Source organism: Ranitomeya imitator, chromosome 1 (assembly GCF_032444005.1).
Source record: "Ranitomeya imitator isolate aRanImi1 chromosome 1, aRanImi1.pri, whole genome shotgun sequence".
In the NCBI taxonomy this organism is placed as follows: domain Eukaryota; kingdom Metazoa; phylum Chordata; class Amphibia; order Anura; family Dendrobatidae; genus Ranitomeya; species Ranitomeya imitator.
Genome location: NC_091282.1, coordinates 184,501,430 through 184,520,202, shown reverse-complemented (window position 1 = coordinate 184,520,202; position 18,773 = coordinate 184,501,430). Strand labels below are relative to the sequence as shown.

General features: G+C 44.2%; 1 long non-coding RNA gene across 1 annotated transcript in view; it reads left to right on the top strand.

Annotated features, from left to right (window-relative positions):
* The first annotated feature begins 1,043 nt into the window (after window positions 1-1,043).
* LOC138665337 (uncharacterized) overlaps window positions 1,044-18,773 on the top strand; it is a 46,997-nt gene continuing 29,267 nt past the window's right edge. The window contains exons 1-2 of the long non-coding RNA XR_011318450.1: window positions 1,044-1,758; window positions 4,209-4,271. This is a non-coding gene — a long non-coding RNA (uncharacterized lncRNA). The remainder of the gene's footprint in view (window positions 1,759-4,208; window positions 4,272-18,773) is intronic.

The window sequence follows — 18,773 nt, the reverse complement described above, 5'->3', positions numbered from 1 at the left end:
GATGCAGGAGACAGGGATCTGGTCACTGACTGCACTGTCCTCCATGACTGGATGCAGGAGACAGGGATCTGGTCACTGACTGCACTGTCCTCCATGACTGGATGCAGGAGACAGGGATCTGGTCACTGACTGCACTGTCCTCCATGACTGGATGCAGGAGACAGGGATCTGGTCACTGACTGCACTGTCCTCCATGACTGGATGCAGGAGACAGGGATCTGGTCACTGACTGCACTGTCCTCCATGACTGGATGCAGGAGACAGGGATCTGGTCACTGACTGCACTGTCCTCCATGACTGGATGCAGGAGACAGGGATCTGGTCACTGACTGCACTGTCCTCCATGACTGGATGCAGGAGACAGGGATCTGGTCACTGACTGCTCTGTCCTCCATGACTGGATGCTGGAGACAGGGATCTGGTCACTGACTGCACTGTCCTCCATGACTGGATGCAGGAGACAGGGATCTGGTCACTGACTGCTCTGTCCTCCATGACTGGATGCAGGAGACAGGGATCTGGTCACTGACTGCTCTGTCCTCCATGACTACATACTGTATGCAGGAGACAGGGATCTGGTCACTGACTGCTCTGTCCTCCATGACTGGATGCAGGAGACAGGGATCTGGTCACTGACTGCTCTGTCCTCCATGACTGGATGCAGGAGACAGGGATCTGGTCACTGACTGCTCTGTCCTCCATGACTGGATGCAGGAGACAGGGATCTGGTCACTGACTGCTCTGTCCTCCATGACTGGATGCAGGAGAAAGGGATCTGGTCACTGACTGCTCTGTCCTCCGTGACTGGATGCAGGAGACAGGGATCTGGTCACTGACTGCTCTGTCCTCCATGACTGGATGCAGGAGACAGGGATCTGGTCACTGACTGCACTGTCCTTCATGACTGGATGCAGGAGAAAGGGATCTGGTCACTGACTGCTCTGTCCTCCGTGACTGGATGCAGGAGACAGGGATCTGGTCACTGACTGCTCTGTCCTCCATGACTGGATGCAGGAGACAGGGATCTGGTCACTGACTGCTCTGTCCTCCATGACTGGATGCAGGAGACTGGGCTTTGGTGCTGACAGCAGTCTCTTTGAGCACCATGTCCTCCTCACCACAGACATGCACAAAAAAGGGCAGGCGGCAGCAGCGCACGTCCCCGTCGCCTCACACGACCTCTGCTGCAGGTTTCTGATTACAGTATGCCCCCTCCCTCGCCTGGCAGTCAGCCACGTCTGTGCAGCAGCCTGGCGAGGGTTCATGGCTGGCTCCTGACCAATGTCTTCTCCGGGAGCGTGCGGCAGCCTCCTGTACCGATAACTGACGCTCCCGGGCGCCAATCACTGTATGTACCGACTGGAGGACGCTCCCTGTCTGCAGCACGGGGATCATGCGAGGACTGAGCTCGGAGAGTGGAGGGGGCTGCTGCACGCTGGAGGAGGGGCTGCGCCCCGGGAAAGGCCGGCCTGCAGGCGGCGCCACTGAGCACCATTGGCTGCAGACACTGGGGGACTCTGAGTGCACATTATTGCAGACTAAGCAGTCTGGCTCTGCAGCAGCAGCACAAGCCGGGGCGCTGGGAAGCCGGCCAGGGACAATCACAGGCTCTGAGGCGAGGAGGGCTCCTCCGGGTCCTTTCTGTGCCTCTTCCTCGAAGTCCCTGCACTTCTCCGTACAGCGGCAGCAGTATGCCCCCGGAGCGGCCACCTCTCTGCTAACTATGGACAAGTGAGGGCTGAGCGGAGCCGTCTGCCTGTGAGTATCCCGCTGTCCCGTGCCGGTCCTGCCTCTACACGGCAGCGCGGTGCCGGCGGCGGCAGCAGGGAAAATGGCTTTACCGGCTGCTACTAGTTGCAGAATAGCAGGATGACGTCACCGGCGGGGAGATGGGAGAAGTGCACTGTGTGGTGCTGTGCCCCCACTGCTGCGGGTCCTGGGGGCACCGGCTGCGCCCTGCTGCCGGCAGATAGCTGCACACAGCATATATATATATAGTTATATAGATACAGGAACAGAGACTATAGCTTCACACAGCATATATAGAAAGAGCATATAGCGATACACAGAGAATATATATATATATAAATACAGAGCATATAGCTATACAGTAACGGCATATATCTATACAGAGCATACAGCTATACACAGCATATTGCTATACAGTAAAACTAACAGTGCATATATCTTTACAGATCATATCTATACAGAGCATATAGCTATACAGTAACAGAGCATCTATAGAGAGAGAAAGAGCCTATATCCATACAGCGCATATATCTATAGAGTGCATATGTGTACACATGGCATACAGCTATACATAGCATATATCTACACAGATCATACATCTACACAGCATACATCTATACAGAGCATTTATCTATACATAGTATATACATCATACAGAGCATATCCATGTATACAGAGCATAAATCTATACATGGCATATATCTGCACAGAGCATGTACATCTATACAGAGCATATACATTTATGCAGAGCATATACATCTATAGAACATTTATCTATGCAGAGCATACATCTATACATAGCATATACATCATACATAGCATATATCTATACAGAGCATATATCTGTACAGCGCATATACATGTATACAGAGTATACATCTATACATAGCTTATACATCTATATAGAGCATATACATCTATACAGAGCATATGTCTATACTGAGCATACATCTATACAGAGCATACATCTATACACAGCCTATATATACAGAGCATATACATCTATACATAGCCTATATATCTATACATAGCCTATATATCTATACAGAGCATATACATCTATACAGAGCATATACATCTATACATAGCCTATATATCTATACATAGCATATACAACTATACAGAGCATACATCTATACATAGCCTATATATCTATACAGAGCATATGTCTATACTGAGCATACATCTATACAGAGCATACATCTATACACAGCCTATATATACAGAGCATATACATCTATACATAGCCTATATATCTATACATAGCCTATATATCTATACAGAGCATATACATCTATACAGAGCATATACATCTATACATAGCCTATATATCTATACAGAGCATATACAACTATACAGAGCATACATCTATACATAGCCTATATATCTATACAGAGCATATGTCTATACTGAGCATACATCTATACAGAGCATACATCTATACACAGCCTATATATACAGAGCATATACATCTATACAGAGCATATACATCTATATATAGCCTATATATCTATACAGAGCATATACAACTATACAGAGCATACATCTATACATAGCCTATATATCTATACAGAGCATACATCTATCCATGGCATATACCTACACAGAGCATATATCTACACAGAGCATATATCTACACAGAGCATATGTCTATACAGACCATACATCTATACAGACCATACATCTATACAGACCATACATCTATACAGAGCATACATCTATCCATGGCATATACCTACATTATATAGGATCAGAATGTCTGCCAGGATCATTCAGGATTAGATAGTAATGTTACATTTCATTATGATTGAGCTGAGTATATATATAATATACATGCACTATATTCATACATGTAGCATGGTTATAAATGGAGCACAACTTTCGCCCCAGACAATAAAGCAGGCTTTGTTCCTTGTGCTTCATGGATTCCGTTTAATGAAAGTTTGCTAAGTAACGGCTTTGCTTGGCACAAACCATGCACATTTGGTGTCTGCCATCAGAATGCCCAGTAGGGCCGGCTAAATGCTGGTGATATTCCTTGACGGTTCAGATCCGTATCATTGGCACATAGACGTTATGCAGCCTGACATTTCCCAAAATAACGTGAAGGAGGATCGGCTTATTGTTCTGCCGTTGACAGCTCATAGGCAATGTCTGGGGGTGATGTAGGATGGGCATCGTGGGGAGACTGAATAGTGATTTTCGGCTGATTCAGCCTGTGAATCACTGGATTCACTTCAAAGTTGTGAACAGGGCTATTAATAGAGCGGCTCTACAGGGACATGCCGCCTGTGGTGGGGGGCGAGAGACAGATCCCCCCCACTGATCATAGGAATGCAAGTCATAGAAGTCTACTTCTGTATTCACGCTCTGTCGCTGAATGATCCATGCATTTATCCTTGCAGGTTGGATGATGGAATAATTCCCACAATTGACACGTGTTCCTTTTCTTTCTGCAGATTGTTCTCCTTGTGGTAATGGCCATAATGCAGCCTCCACACTGCTGCCAGGTTGTTAGCGTGGTAAGATGACTGAGATCTATTTGTATTACATTATTGTGTTCGGATGAATAAACATTGGATTTTCTTTCTGTTTAACACTTTATTAGACGTTGTAAAATCTCTAACATGAAAACCACAAAAAGAGGAAAAAATCCTCCAATTTTCAAGAAAAAAAAATTTGCATTGGTGTACCACACGGCCAATCCCTGATTGAAGGCTGGCTGTTTCATTTGGTATTGCACCTGTGCAGTTGCCATTTTACTTGGGTCCGCTGCACCCTGGTAGTGCAATTGTATTGTGGCCCGTTTAGACAGGTAAGCACCTCTGCACGTTGTAAAATCTCCCATTTAGCTTCCCATTGGTGCAGAATGTGGTCCAGCTCCGCCTGCATCAGGTGCTGGTTCCTTCAGAGACAATAGCTGCTCGCAGTCTTCAGCCAGATTGATGCAATGTTTATTTTATGATCACAAAGAAGAATAGGGGAGAATATCACAACCTAGCTTGTCATTCTTCAGGATTAGGTCAACAGTGCAGAATGAAAGCGGTATGTGTCATTAGCTGCACTACACTGGTGTGTACACACACAAGTCATTACTGGAATCCCCGCGGTAATTTCACACTAGACTCCTAAGTCACACACAGGAACAATGGCTTGGCTGCATCAGACACTCGCGCCTTGAAACGGAATTAATACCTGTTATTTCAAGTGCCCATAAAGATAGATTCAACTTATAAAATGACTGTCAAATATTGGGGACATTGTTGGCACAACATTTAGGATGGAAATGCTACAGATATCGTGGGTTAAAATCGGATTAGAGTACCAGCCGTGTAGATAAGATCTCATTCGCAACATGTCTAGGTCTGTTGTGGATTTTCATGTAGATTTCTTCCCTTTCAATGGAAAGTCGTCACTTATTTTTCTTCTATATGTGGTCAAATTTGTGTGCAACGGTCCAAGTGAAGATCGTCACTCACCCACTGGTCTTCTGACCCAATTGGACAGCCTCATATATAACCTATTAACCTATGAGGCTGTTGGGTTCAGGACGGTAGACTTGTGGTCAGTCTGTGCGTCAATGGCCATGACACACACACGTGTAATTGCAGCCTAAGGATAGCAGACTTACAGCATCATTCATTTAGAGATACAGTTAAATGTCTGACAGATGTGGGAGTCAAACTAATGTCAAGAACGGTGGTCCCGATGCCTGTCTCATGAAGTGAAGCTGTATTGGGGTGGTCCACTGCTCGGACAACCACTTCTCAAGCCACATGTTTCCCTCCAGTAAAATAAGAACACCTATCCTCATCTCTGGTTCTTGCGCCATTCCAGCGGTGTCAGCACTGGCTCTCCCGGAGCTTGCGCAACATTGAAATGAGCGTGAAGCCTGGGGCCAATCAGTGATGGCTTCACTCTACTGCCCCTACTTTGGACAAACCAGACATCTGAAAAGGAAGTGAGAGAGCAGCCGCAGTGACCATGTCACATGAGCCCCGCGACAGCCACTGCCAACACCGCTTGAATGGCGCCGGCACCAGAGGTGAGTATAGGTGTTATTATTTTACTGGGGGGGAATATAGGGATTCAGAAGGGGTTGGCCGCGAAATGGATAACCCATTTGTGCTTCATTCTGGTGGAGAGTGCACATATTACCATGGAAGCAAATGTGCTGACTGCTGCCTCAACAGACGGAATGGAGGTCAGGAGATTGGCATCCACCAGACATTCATGGTCCCGTGGATGGGAATACCCCTCTTAGGGAATAATTTATTAATGAATAGTTTTTATGGAAAACATAGTTTACTTTTAATTTTAACTGCCCACAATACTCTCCCATAAAAGTCAAGGAGTCAACTGCAGGCACCAGCTTCATATAACTGCATACCTCTGAGTAATATTAGTGCAGAAGTATAGGCAAAAATGACACCATTCTCCTCTGCCAGATAATAGAAACAAAATGGACCAATGCGTTTTTAAAAAAAACACTCCCATAAAAGTTTTTATTTGCTAAACCTGTATCAATGTATATGTAAGGTAGGTGCATTAATATACTCACCGCAGAAGACCCTTAAAGAGAACCTGTCACCAGGTTTGTCCCATACCAGGTAAGGCCAGTACCTGTATTCCTTGATATACTGCAGTCTAGTATGCTATATATAAGCACCCACTGCGGCCTTCAAGACAAGAAAAAGACCTCTTCTTATACTCAGCTTTGGGGCTGTCCGGTCCAATGGTCATCGCTGGTCTTGATCCGGCGCCTCTACTTTTCTTGCGATCGCCGTCCTCCTTCCCTGCTTCATGTGGATGATGTGTCCTATGTCATCCACCTAGTGTCCAGCCTTGCGCTCCTGCTCAGGCATACTTCTATTTGCCCTGGCATGCGCAGAGTAATGTACTTTAGTGCGCATTCACCGGTGCTCTTTAGCCTTTTCCTGCGCATATGCACTACACTACTTTGCTGGCAGAGAGAAGTACGCCTGCGCAGGAACGCAATGCTAGACACTGTGGATTACATAGGATGCTTCATCCACACGAAGCAAGAAGAGAGGAAGACGGCGATCACAAGAAGAGAGGAGGTGCCGGATCAAGACCAACGACGCCAATGGGACTGGATCGCATTTTAGGTGAGTTTAATATAAGGTCTTTTTCTTGTCTTGGGGCTGGATTGGGGGCATATACAGTATGCAGCATGTTAGAATGTTGTATATGAGGGCTTAAAGTTCCTGGCCTTACCTCATATGGGACAAACCTGGTGACAGATTCCTTTAAAGTCTTAATGTGTAGCAGAACGAGGCTCCGCAGGCTTACATTGTAAAAACGAGTTCCGACAAGATGACGGTCACAGCAATGGAAACCATGGAAGACTGATCAATGAGTACATTAATGCACCTATGCCAAATTACATATACATTTACACCAGTTTCAGGAATACAAAGTTTCATAGAAGTACTTTTTTAAATAGTAGAAAAGGAAGGACAACACTGTGAAAGGGTTATTTCCAGAAACAGAATGGGGTAATAATAACCCCTTCATGACCCAGCCTATTTTGACCTTAAAGACCTTGCCGTTTTTTGCAATTCTGACCAGTGTCCCTTTATGAGGTAATAACTCAGGAACGCTTCAACGGATCCTAGCGGTTCTGAGATTGTTTTTTCGTGACATATTGGGCTTCATGTTAGTGGTAAATTTAGGTCAATAAATTCTGCGTTTATTTGTGATAAAAACGGAAATTTGGCGAAAATTTTGAAAATTTCGCAATTTTCACATTTTGAATTTTTATTCTGTTAAACCAGAGAGATATGTGACACAAAATAGTTAATAAATAACATTTCCCACATGTTTACTTTACATCAGCACAATTTTGGAAACAAAATTTTTTTTTGTTAGGAAGTTATAAGGGTTAAAATTTGACCAGCGATTTGTCATTTTTACAACGAAATTTACAAAACCATTTTTTTTAGGGACCACCTCACATTTGAAGTCAGTTTGAGGGGTCTATATGGCTGAAAATACCCAAAAGTGACACCATTCTAAAAACTGCACCCCTCAAGGTATTCAAAACCACATTCAAGAAGTTTATTAACCCTTCAGGTGCTTCACAGCAGCAGAAGCAACATGGAAGGAAAAAATGAACATTTAACTTTTTAGTCACAAAAATTATCTTTTAGCAACAATTTTTTTATTTTCCCAATGGTAAAAGGAGAAACTGAACCACGAAAGTTGTTGTCCAATTTGTCCTGAGTACGCTGATACCTCATATGTGGGGGTAAACCACTGTTTGGGTGCACGGCAGGGCTTGGAAGGGAAGGAGCGCCATTTGACTTTTTGAATCAAAAATTGGCTCCACTCTTTAGCGGACACCATGTCACGTTTGGAGAGCCCCCGTGTGCCTAAAAATTGGAGCTCCCCCACAAGTGACCCCATTTTGGAAACTAGACGCCCCAAGGAACTTATCTAGATGCATAGTGAGCACTTTGAACCCCCAGGTGCTTCTCATATTGATCCGTAAAAATGAAAAAGTACTTTTTTTTCACAAAAAATTTCTTTTAGCCTCAATTTTTTCATTTTCACATGGGCAACAGGATAAATTGGATCCTAAAATGTGTTGGGCAATTTCTCCTGAGTACACCGATACCTCACATGTGGGGGTAAACCACTGTTTGGGCACATGGTAAGGCTCGGAAGGGAAGGAGCGCCATTTGACTTTTTGAATGAAAAATTATTTCCATCGTTAGCGGACACCATGTCGCGTTTGGATAGCTCCTGTGTGCCTAAACATTGGCGCTCCCCCACAAGTGACCCCATTTTGGAAACTAGACCCCCCAAGCAACTTATTTAGATGCCTAGTGAGCACTTTAAACCCTCAGGTGCTTCACAAATTGATCTGTAAAAATGAAAAAGTACATTTTTATTTCACAAAAAAATTCTTTTCGCCTCAATTTTTTCATTTTCACATGGGCAGTAGGATAAAATGGATCATAAAATTTGTTGGGCAATTTCTCCCGAGTACGTCGATACCTCATATGTGGAGGTAAACCACTGTTTGGGCACTCGGCAGGGCTCGGAAGGGAAGGCGTGCCATTTGACTTTTTGAATGGAAAATTAGCTCCAATTGTTAGCGGACACCATGTCGCGTTTGGAGAGCCCCTGTGTGCCTAAACATTGGAGCTCCCCTACAAGTGACCCCATTTTGGAAACTAGACCCCCCAAGGAACTTATCTAGATGCATATTGAGCACTTTAAACCCCCAGGTGCTTCACAGAAGTTTATAACGCAGAGCCATGAAAATAAAAAATAATTTTTCTTTCCTCAAAAATGATTTTTTAGCCTGGAATTTCCTATTTTGCCAAGGATAATAGGAGAAATTGGACCCCAAATATTGTTGTCCAGTTTGTCCTGAGTACGCTGATACCCCATATGTGGGGGTAAACCACTGTTTGGGCGCACGGCAGGGCTCGGAAGGGATGGCACGCCATTTGGCTTTTTAAATGGAAAATTAGCTCCAATCATTAGCGGACACCATGTCACGTTTGGAGAGCCCCTGTGTGCCTAAACATTGGAGATCCCCCAGAAATGACATCATTTTGGAAACTAGACCCCCAAAGGAACTAATCTAGATGTGTGGTGAGGACTTTGAACCCCCAAGTGCTTCACAGAAGTTTATAACGCAGAGCCATGAAAAAAAAAGAAAAAAATTATTTTCTCAAAAATGATCTTTTAGCCTGCAATTTTTTATTTTCCCAAGGGTAACAGGAGAAATTTGACCCCAAAAGTTGTTGTCCAGTTTCTCCTGAGTACGCTGATACCCCATATGTGGGGGTAAATCACTGTTTGGGCACATGCCGGGGCTCGGAAGTGAAGTAGTGACGTTTTGAAATGCAGACTTTGATGGAATGCTCTGTGGGCGTCACGTTGCGTTTGCAGAGCCCCTGATGTGGCTTAACAGTAGAAACCCCCCACAAGTGACCCCATTTTGGAAACTAGACCCCCAAAGGAACTTATCTAGATGTGTGGTGAGCACTTTGAACCCCCAAGTGCTTCATAGAAGTTAATAATGCAGAGCCGTGAAAATAATAAATACGTTTTCTTTCCTCAAAAATAATTATTTAGTCCAGAATTTTTTATTTTCCCAAGGGTTACAGGAGAAATTGGACCCCAAAAGTTGTTGTCCAGTTTCTCCTGAGTACGCTGATACCCCATGAGTGGGGGTAAACCACTGTTTGGGCACACGTCGGGGCTCAGAAGGGAAGTAGTGACTTTTGAAATGCAGACTTTGATGGAATGGTCTGCGGGTGTCACGTTGCGTTTGCAGAGCCCCTGGTGTGCCTAAACAGTAGAAACCCCCACAAGTGACCCCATTTTAGAAACTAGACCCCCCAAGGAACTTATCTAGATGTGTGGTGAGCACTTTGAACCCCCAAGTGCTTCACAGACGTTTACAACGCAGAGCCGTGAAAATAAAAAATCATTTTTCTTTCCTCAAAAATTATGTTTTAGCAAGCATTTTTTTAGATTCACAAGGGTAACAGGAGAAATTGGACCCCAGTAATTGTTGCGCAGTTTGTCCTGAGTATGCTGGTACCCCATATGGGGGGGTAAACCACTGTTTGGGCACACGTCGGGGCTCGGAAGTGAGGGAGCACCATTTGACTTTTTGAATACGAGATTGGCTGGAATCAATGGTGGCGCCATGTTGCGTTTGGAGACCCCTGATGTGCCTAAACAGTGGTAACCCCTCAATTCTACCTCCAACACTAACCCCAACACACCCCTAACCCTAATCCCAACTGTAGCCATAACCCTAATCACAACCCTAACCACAACCCTAATTCCAACCCTAACCCTAAGGATATGTGTCCACGTTGCGGATTCGTGTGAGATATTTCCGCACCATTTTTGAAAAATCCGCGGGTAAAAGGCACTGCGTTTTACCTGCGGATTTTCCGCGGATTTCCAGTGTTTTTTGTGCGGATTTCACCTGCGGATTCCTATTGAGGAACAGGTGTAAAACGCTGCGGAATCCGCACAAAGAATTGACATGCTGCGGAAAATACAACGCAGCGTTTCCGCGCGGTATTTTCCGCACCATGGGCACAGCGGATTTGGTTTTTCATATGTTTACATGGTACTGTAAACCTGATGGAATATTGCTGCGAATCCGCAGCGGCCAATCCGCAGCCAAATCCGCACAGTGTGCACATAGCCTAATTCTAAAGGTATGTGCACACGCTGCGGAAAACGCTGCGGATCCGCAGCAGTTTCCCATGAGTTTACAGTTCAATGTAAACCTACGGGAAACAAAAATCGCTGTACACATGCTGCGGAAAAACTGCACGGAAACGCAGCGGTTTACATTCCGCAGCATGTCACTTCTTTGTGCGGATTCCGCAGCGGTTTTACAACTGCTCCAATAGAAAATTGCAGTTGTAAAACCGCAGTGAAATGCGCAGAAAAAACCGCGGTAAATCCGCCATAAATCCGCAGCGGTTTAGCACTGCGGATTTATCAAATCCGCAGCGGAAAAATCCGCAGAGGACCAGAATACGTGTGCACATACCGAAGCCCTAACCCTACCCCTAACCCTACCCCTAACCCCACCCCTAACCCTAACCCTACCCCTAACCCTAACCCTATTCTAACATTAGTGGAAAAAAAAAAATTTCTTTATTTTTTTATTGTCCCTACATATGGGGGTGACAAAGGGGGGGGGGGGGGGGGTCATTTATTATTTTTTTTATTTTGATCACTGAGATATAATCTATCTCAGTGATCAAAATGCACTTTGGAACGAATCTGCCGGCGGGCAGATTCGGCGGGCGCACTGCGCATGCGCCCGCCATTTTGGAAGATGGCGGCGCCCAGGGAGAAGACGGACGGGACCCCGGCTGGATCGGTAAGTATGATGGGGTGGGGGGGGACCACGGGGGGGGAATCGGAGCGCGGGAGGGGTGGAACGGAGCACGGGGGCGTGGAACGGAGCACGGGGGGGCTGGAATGGAGCACGGGGGGGTGGAACGGAGCACCGGGGGGGGGGGGGGGGTGGATCGGAGTGCAGGGGGGGTGATTGGAGCACGGGGGGGTGATTGGAGCCCGGGGGTGCGGACAAGAGCACGGGGGGGAGCGGAGCACTGGACGGAGGGGAGCCGGAGCAGTGTACCGGCCAGGTAGGGGGGCGATGGGTGGGGTGGGGGCACATTAGTATTTCCAGCCATGGCCGATGATATTTCAGCATCGGCCATGGCTGGATTGTAATATTTCACCAGTTATAATAGGTGAAATATTACAAATCGCTCTGATTGGCAGTTTCACTTTCAACAGCCAATCAGAGCGATCGTAGCCACGAGGGGGTGAAGCCACCCCCCTGGGCTAAACTACCACTCCCCCTGTCCCTGCAGATCGGGTGAAATGGGAGTTAACCCTTTCACCCGATCTGCAGGGACGCGATCTTTCCATGACGCCACATAGGCGTCATGGGTCGGATTGGCACCGACTTTCATGACGCCTACGTGGCGTCATGGGTCGGGAAGGGGTTAATGTACACATTTATTTATTTGCGCCAATATAAGTCAGTTTTAACTCTACCTCCCAAAGGATGCTACTCAGGCTCTATTTACCTTTTAGTTCAGAGGTCCCCAACTCCAGTCCTCAAGGCCCACCAACAGGTCATGTTTTCAGGATTTCCTTTGCATTGCACAGGTGATGCAATTATTACCTGGGCAAGACTAAGGAAATCCTGAAAACATGACATGTTGGTGGGCCTTGAGGACTGGAGTTGGGGACCTCTGTTTTAGTTGACACTGGAACCGTCCTGTAGTAGTTCCAGTGTTCCTGGTTGGTCATGCACAGCGCAGTCTCCGACAGATCCCAAAGCATAGCTCTGCTCTGGGACCTGTCTGGAAATGAGCTGTTCCTGCGAGGGATGATATCATATGAGCGGTTATTGACGCTGCAGATCCGCAGCAGTTTTCCATGCGGGGTACAGTACAATGTTAACCTATGGAAAACAAAAACCGCTGTGCACATGCTGCAGAAAAAAACGCGCGGAAACGCTGCGGTTTATTTTCCGCAGCATGTCAATTCTTTGTGCAGAATCCGCAGTGGTTTGGCACCTGCTCCATGTTAAAAATCCGCAGGTGTCTAAAACTGCAGTGGAAACCGCACAAAAAACTGCGATAAATCTGCAGTACTTTTGGCACTGCGGATTTAATCAAATCCGCTGCGGAAAATTCCACAACGGAATCCGCAGCGTGTGCACATGGTTAAACAGCGGTGTTCATGTGTACGGGTAATTAAGAGGAACAGTGTACTGTAGGATGGGACTGTCTATAGAGGGGTTCCATGGAGAGATATACTTCAGGATGAAGATGCATATAGAGGGCTTAGGGAAGTGATATACTGCATGATGGTTCTGATAGGAGTAATATACTGAAAGATGGGGCTGTGTATAGAAGGGCTGACAGTTGTTGAACTGTGTTTGTTGCCTGCTGCTCATAAATTTGTGATGTGAAACGCCAAATACTGCTCTGTTGATGCATTAGACAGAAGATAATCATCTGCCATATGCATCAACAGAGAATCATTTGCCGTTTCAGATCACTGATCTCTTAGCAGCAGCCAGCAAACACAGCTCAGCCAAGCTGAACTTTGAGAGAACTGAGCTAGCAATGATGTAAAAACACATAGACAGCTATGCTGATGTAAATAACATAGGATTAAATTGGCTAGACGGGGTACTGCACCAGAGCAGTGAGTGCACAGAAGAATAAGGTGAATTCTACACTTAGATTAGCTGTATGATACGTTAGTGGTTGTCAGGAGCACACACAGGATTGGGAGGGAGTGATCTGCAGCACTGAGGAGAAGCAATTGCTGCTGCGAAATGTAGTTTGAGCAGTGTAAGAATAGTACTAACGAGTCAGCGATGTAAAGCTGGATGCACGAAGATGGAGATGACAAAATACAGAAAGGTACACAAAATAAATGTTGTGTTGTGTTTAGTCTGTATATTAACAATAAGCATGGATTTACTATGCTTTGTGAAAATTAATGCGACTGTGAGAATAAACCTTTAAGAAAACCCACCTAAACTACAGTAGTCGGTAAATAGCTTAAAATATTCTGAATCAGTCATTTTTCTAATCCTACTCGCTCGCAATTCCCTCACAGTGTGCCTGTAAGTGGGCCATGTGCTGCATGCTGATGCAGAGAGAGGACTCCTAAGTGGGAGCATATGATGGAGCCGGCTCCTAGAGTTCTTTCATCTGCATTCAGCTCAGGGGTCTCTTTGCTAATGTAGAGTGGAGCAATGCAGATGTGTGAAAAGCTAAAAATGTTAAATTTGGAACCATCGTTTTTGAGACGTAATCTAAAGGGCTGTCATGACAGCTCAAGGCGCAATCACTATCTGAGGCCTTCATTGGTAGACCAGAAGCACAGGGCAGAGGTAGAAAAAATGAAATTCCCTGAAACATCTCAGGGGTATTATGGGATACCTCCAGCTTAACATAACATAAGGTTACTGTTGATAACAGAATTCCAGAACATAATATTTCATTTGCCACCTGGAGTTCATCTTCTGCTCTTCATGGCATACTTTGTACTGCATTTGGAAGGTGGCCAATGTACAGTATAACCGGCTATACATTATAAAACCAAGCCAACTGTCTTACACTGATAGAATCTGATATACTGTATTTTAAGGTCTCTGTGTGATGACTTGTCTATTTTACATTTAGTTAATTATCTTATCAAGGTACATCCTAAATCAAAAATCATTATCAATATATGTTTACAACTCCTACATGTATCCGAGTCTCCATAGTAACAGACTACAAACAAACTCCATCGTCTGGTTCAGCAGTCATGCTCTGCTCTGTTTGTCCCTCTCATCATACTGATCTGTCAAATGTATGTTTGGGCTTAGACAAGAGAAAGTAAGACTGCAGGATCAGAATATACAGTGGGTACGGAAAGTATTCAGACCCCTTTACATTTTTCACTCTTTGTTTCATTGCAGCCACTTGGTAAATTCAAAAAGTTAATTTTTTCACATTAATGTACACTCTGCACCCCATCTTGACTGAAAAAAACAGAAATTTAGCAATTTTTAAAAATTTTAATAAAAAAGAAAAAGTGAAATATCACATGGTCATAAGTATTCAGACCCTTTGCTCAGATACACATATTTAAGTCACATGCTGTGTATTTCCTTGTGATCCTCCTTTAGATGGCTCTACTCCTTCATTGAAGTCCAGCTGTGTTTAATTAAACTGATAGGACTTGATTTGGAAAGGCACACACCTGTCTATATAAGACCTCACAGCTCACAGTGCATGCCACACCAAATAAGAATCATGAGGTCAAAGGAACTGGCCAAGGAGCTCAGAGACAGAATTCTGTCAAGGCACAGATCTGGCCAAGGTTACAACAGAATTTCTGCCGTACTCATGTGTGGAGAAAACAACGCACTGCTCATCACCTGCCCAATACAATCCCAACAGTGAAATGTGGTGGTGGCAGCATCATGCTATGGGGGTGTTTTTCAGCTGCAGGAACAGGACAACTGGTTGTCATTGAAAGAAACATGAATTCAACCAAATACAGAGATAAACTGGATGAAAACCTCTTCCAGAGTGCTCTGGACCTCAGACTTGTCCGAAGGTTCACCTTCCAACAAAACAATGACCCTAAGCACACAGCTAAAATAACAAAAGAGTGGCTTCAGAACAACTCTGTGACCATTCTTGATTGGTCCAGCCAGTGCCCTGACCTAAACCCAATTGAGCATCTCTGGAGAGACCTGAAAATGGCTGTCCACCAACGTTCACCATCCAAGCTGACGGAACTGGAGAGGATCTGCAAGGAAGAATGGCAGAGAATCCCCAAAACTAGGTGTGAAAAACTTGTTACATCATTCCCAAAAAGACTCATGGCTGTACTAGCTCAAAAGGGTGCTTCTACTCAGAATGAATATTAATGAGAAAAAATGAACTTTTTTGAATTTACAAAATGGCTGCAATGAAACAAAGAGTGAAAAATGTAAAGGGGTTTGAATACTTTCTGTACCCACTGTACAAGGGTTGTTTGCATGCATCACGGTCTGCCTAGGCAAAGGAGCTGTAATAACTAAATATTGAGGGGAAAAAAATGAATGTACTGTAATCAAGACCTGTTTAACAAGTAGTTGCTTGTTTTGTAATTTTAGGTACACAAAGAAATTAAATGTACCATAATTTGGTTATCAGGGTATACAAAGTAGAAGGGGCGCCAAGAGCTAACAGGAATTGTCAGCATGATTGGAATTAAGGCAGAAGATGGATGGCATTTAGACATACCCACCCTCAAGGTTTTCACATTTCAATTATACATTGGGCCCTTTTTTTTATGCCCGCTAGTTTAACTTTTTAGCAACCGACTGTAGGTAGTGTTGTTATATAAAGAGGACTTATCACCAAATTTTTTATGTTGAATGGGACACGCAATGTAATAGTGGCTGCAAAACAGAATAAAATGCTTTTTTTTTTACTTCTTCTTTGTAAAGATGTTGGCAATCAAATATTTGGCACCTAACGAGTTACCTTTTTAAAGTCGATGTAGGTGTTATCAGACCTTTCACTGGGGGTGAGTACTTTTTGCACATGTAGGTGCTGACCAATCATAAGCTGGCAGCCACACTTGAAAGAAGAGCATGGGCCCCACCATAAATTAGAGCAGATTTCACAGTGTGTGAGATGTAATGATACAGTCCTGATCTCCTGGTTTAACCTCCTGCATAATTAGAAGCATAGATAACCAACACCTTTCAGGTAAGTTTATTATGGGGGATAGCACAGTTTAATTTAGGAGTTTCACATTATAACCTCTTTTATCGTCTCTCCTAGCACTGTCAGATCTGCTGTACTGCTCCTTCTCCCACACTGTCTGTCTGGAGATGAGAACCCAAAATGTCAGTATCACACTTATGGCTATTGTGCTCAACTTCTAATCACTCTGCAGTGAGATCAAAGCAGAGTGTCATTATAGCCTACTCAGGAGTAGTTCAGAAAAGGCAGATTATTCCTGTGTAAGATGCAATGACATCCCTGATCTCTACACAGAATTACAGGTTGCTTGAGCACAGCAGAAATAAGTGTTATTACTGATACAGTCAATAATCAGGAGAGCTGATAGAAGACTTTGTAATGTGACACAGCTAAATTCAGCTGCACTGGCCTTCATCTCATGTAGGAAGTTAGACCAGGAGACCAAAACTGTATCATTGCAGTGCACACACCTGAGAAACCAGCATGGTGGGGGCATGTTCTTCTTTCCTTTGATCATTGCTGCCTGTTTATTATTGGTTTGCATCATAAAGGGAGAATAAGTACCGTACTCGCCCACAGTCAAAACTCTGTGATAGCAGCAATTAGGTACCAAATATTTTGAGTGCTACTATCTCCACAATGGAAATGTGATATTTAAAAAAAAAGTTTTACTTTGCTATGTGTCCACTATTAAATCATGAATTCAGTTCAACAAGAAAAAAATGATGAAAGGTCTTTAAACCACCACTATGGTTTTTTTTTAAATTTCATCCTTAGTCTGGTATCGATAATGTATATTTCCTGCCTGTACTAAAATACATACCGGTCGCTATCTTCTACTGTACTTGACGCTGCTTGGGTCCTTTTCTGCTAGTTGTGACCTCCTGGATCGCTCCAATGTCACGTCTCAGTGTAAGTCTCTTGAGAACCTGAACAAGACTGTCACAGACTTACATTGAGATCCTCTGATCCCTACCTTTGACTTCGGGTCAATCGAGAGCTGCGGTCACAAGATGTTGAAATGGGATCAGAGCGGTGGCGAGAACTGAAGACAGTGGCTGGTAAGTGTGCTTTAACGTACACCTTTGTGTTCAGCAAAAAAAAAAAGACTTTTACGTGTTACATGCATAAACCAAAACCATAACTTCATACATATTGAAATGTTATGTATAAGCCCCAGTGTATGGTATTTTATTTATTTGCAGTCTGCAATATTTAATAGGGCTCCAATTCCATGTTAAAACTACTTCTCATGTATCTTCTTGCTTCGTTTTACAGCTCCTTGCGTAGTCTCAAGGTAAAATACTGAAGGCAAAACTGATACTGAAATGAGATATGTCTACTGGAGGGCACAGGGAGTTGTGTTATCCTTGATGTTCTTTGAATCCCTCAGTTCCTGCACTAGGCATAAGAAAGTGTATTAGTTTTTAACTACATCAAGTTTTTTTTTCAAATTTTTCAAATTGCGTGGCCTGAGACAAGAACTGCAGCCAGTCAGTCCTATGCTTGTAAATGCTGAAACTACAGGCTGGTAATGATCAATGGCTGACATATATTCAGGCTTAGGCTACACAGTAATATTTGGTTGTATGTGACTTGCAGTAAAATTGTGGGATTACCATAATGTCGGCTCCTTTTAGGCTCCACTTATACACAGCACATAAAAGGTTTCCCTGCTAGAGTCGGCTTGACATAACTATAGATGAGCAAATCAGAACTGTAAAGTTTGGGGTTTGTACATGATACCTAGTCTCCGGTGCTTGAACTCGGAGCATGGACTTCTGGAAGTTACAGTTCGGGGACGAGAGGGAGATCTAAAGTTCGGCTCCCCATTGACTTCTGTGGGGTTTAGATTCAATTCGGGTACAGTTCTGGTACACGAGCCATACTTTGGACTAAAGTTCGGACGAATCCGAACATCCACGGGTCCATTTATCCCTAGATATAACACCGCAGAAGGGGCACATGGCCCGGGCTGTTGGATGGACATGTACAATCTGAGTGCCGATATAATGTCAGGAGGGCAAAGATAGGGTTTGCTTGTTTTTAATATATACAGTATGTAATTCAATATGATAGCCAATGAAATATCAACGGTATAAAAGTAATAAAAATATAATAAAAAATGTTCTCGTGAATGGCATTTTTTATACAGTAGTCTAAAGTAGAAAAATCCAGGTTTGACTTCATTGAACCACAGTCCCATCAATGCTCCAA